The sequence below is a fragment of the Manacus vitellinus genome, unplaced genomic scaffold (genome assembly GCF_001715985.3).
Source record: "Manacus vitellinus isolate BGI_N305 unplaced genomic scaffold, ASM171598v3 scaffold_1_pilon, whole genome shotgun sequence".
Lineage (NCBI taxonomy): Eukaryota > Metazoa > Chordata > Aves > Passeriformes > Pipridae > Manacus > Manacus vitellinus.
Window position 1 is genome coordinate 43,412,472 of NW_021939396.1, and position 2,737 is coordinate 43,415,208.

Consider the following 2,737-nt stretch of genomic DNA (forward strand, 5'->3'; position numbering starts at 1 on the left):
TGAGTGACTTTGAGATTCCTAGTGCTTCTCCCCATATTGCCCATAAATTGAGCTAGTTTTGTACTATGTGGGACAAAACCAATTTGTACGCTTTGAAATTCAGTGGGATATCTGAGTCAATAGAAGATTAACTGGCAGTCATTCAGTAATATATTGTAAGGAAAAATCTAGCTTCTGTATGCTTTCATATATGTAAATACACAAACTCTCCAGTGTGCTTTCTGCCTGAACTCCTATCTGCCATGCATAATTGCAAACACAGATTGCTGCTTTAAATGGATGAACAAAGGCAACGTGTGTATACTTTTCCATGATTAAGCCTCTGTGGTTATATCCCTCTTTACCTACTGTGAGCCAAGCTGGGAGACTGAATTCTAATCACATAACAGATACATGCTCAGGTTTATAGAGCGCAAGCTTATGAATAGTTCAATGCAACACTTGCTCCAGATAAAAATAGCAATGTCTTTCCTCACTGTCTCTGAACTAGGTTCAAACCACCTCCTGTAGCATGAAAGTAGAATAAATATCAGCTGAGCCTACAATTTAGCTGTATCTATGACCATTGTGCCACTGTTCTAGATCTAAAATCATAGCTATTACAAAATCTGCTTTTTGCAGTTGAGGTGTGCATTTTATCCCAGCCCTGTTTCTGTCTGTGTTCTTCCTCAGGAGCATATGGCTTCTCTTTCTTGATCTGCATAGTATTTTGGCCCACCACACACCATTGCTGAGAAATTGTTCAGTCTCAGGACTGTTCAGGACTTTTTCTGCATCCAGGCATGCTTTATCAATAACAGTAACAAAGCAGAGGCCTATTGTGTCTTTAGGACAAACTCAAGCAGAACAACAACCACCTTATCCAACAGACCCTCTATGTGTTCTCCAGTATGTAGTGTCCAGGGGGTGAAACAGTAGCTGGCTTACAGCAGCCTGTCAGGTCTCTGCTAGAGTTAAGAAAAATGATTATTGCCTGTATTCAAGTCAAACACATAGGAAGTTTGACTTCCTGACTAGCAGCAGTTTGTGTCACAAACCTGGAGTTCACATAGTGATTTTAAATATTTTATAAAAAAACACTGTGCAAGCGGAGTGATTCCCAGTGCGGGATGAGCATGGAGCTATTGGGGAATTATTCCCACTGCTCACTGTTACAAGATGTGGAGGTCAAGCAACTTTTTATGAAGAATCATTTTTCTTGCTCGCAGCAGTTCCAACTCGTAGCAGAACCATCCAAAGAATGCCCTGATGCTGGATGTTTGTCCACTCTATGCTATATATCAATGACTCAGCTTCAATAGAAGCTCATAAGTCTTTCATATTCAGGCACTTAGTCTAAACTCTTCTTGCTTCACTCTAAAATCTATAAATTCTATAATGCAGATTATAGTACAGATTGTACCCGTAAAACATACCTAGGTTTTGTTTTAACTTTTGGGTCATTTTTTCCTCCAGAGGTTGAGTTTGTGTTCTTCAAATCTCTGAGGAATTCAGTGTAGTTTGACTAAAGTAATCCAAGAAAATCTGCAGTCCTTATAGTATGAACTGTGATTGCTGTACTGGCCTTCTAACACCAGTTCCCCAAGCAGAGCTCATGGACCTCTCTTACTCCTCATTATCCCAATATTCATGCAAAGCTGATCTGGGGGCTGCATGAGGCCAAGTGGTGCCCTAAGGAGGCCAGGTTGTGCCCTCCCTGTTTGTAGGGCAGCACTATGATCTCTTTGCTACTACATGATGCAGTGCACAGCATCCCATGTCTTCCTGAAAGTGCATTACAGCCCATAAAATTGGAGCCACTGGAAACCAGCTTAGGGAAATACGTACTGGTAAACTAAATTAATTTAATCCTCTTCATCTCTGTGATTTTCTCCTCTAAGCATGATTCAAAAGAATTTTAATCCCTTTCATGTAGGCCAGAGAAGGCACTGAGGCCAGCAGCTTGTCCACACCTAGCAGAACAGTTGCCACACTTTATGTTCTACCTAACAAACTCTCAAGTGTGGTCAAATAGACAAGTCCTTAGAGTTGCTTGGCCAGCCTCAAAGGCTTTGAAATGTCAGATCAATGCTAACTAGCATTCTCCCTCAACAGAGGGCAAAAGACTTATGCACTCTGAATTACTTTCTTTACCCTGCTTTCCTTCAGACAATTTAAAAGATTCCCTCTGTCCCCAGTATTAGACTTCACTACACTGTTGGCTACTGCTTTGTACTGGTGATTTCCAATGAGCTTGACATTATTAGCTATTGGGGTCCTGGTGATAGGAAAAAAATAAATTTTATTTTTTTCTTTAAAGATGATGATCAGGAAGTAGGTGCTTTAGTCTTTGAAAAATGGTGAAAGAAGCATAACCTCAGGTGGGAAAAACCAGCAAATAACTCCAGCCCACGACTATTATCTGGGGAATATTTGACTATAGACAGAATTGTAGATCTTTTATTAGTATCATCTTGAGTCTATTGAAGCTCTTCCACAAAGTACAAAAAGTGACATAAAAAGAGGAACACATACTAATTTTGCTCCTTCTTTGTACCATTATGCGAGGAAGGCTGTAAATAGCAGAAGTGTGTAATTGCTAGTCACACTCCTTTCTGTTGAGCAATTTGTCTTTTTTTACACCCAGTGTTGGCATGCAGAAGTTGGGAAAATCTCAGGGCATGAAAGCACTGAGCTATACATGTCTCAGGAGACTTTTTCCCCCCTCTGCCTGCAGTGCTTGCACAACTCCATGCTG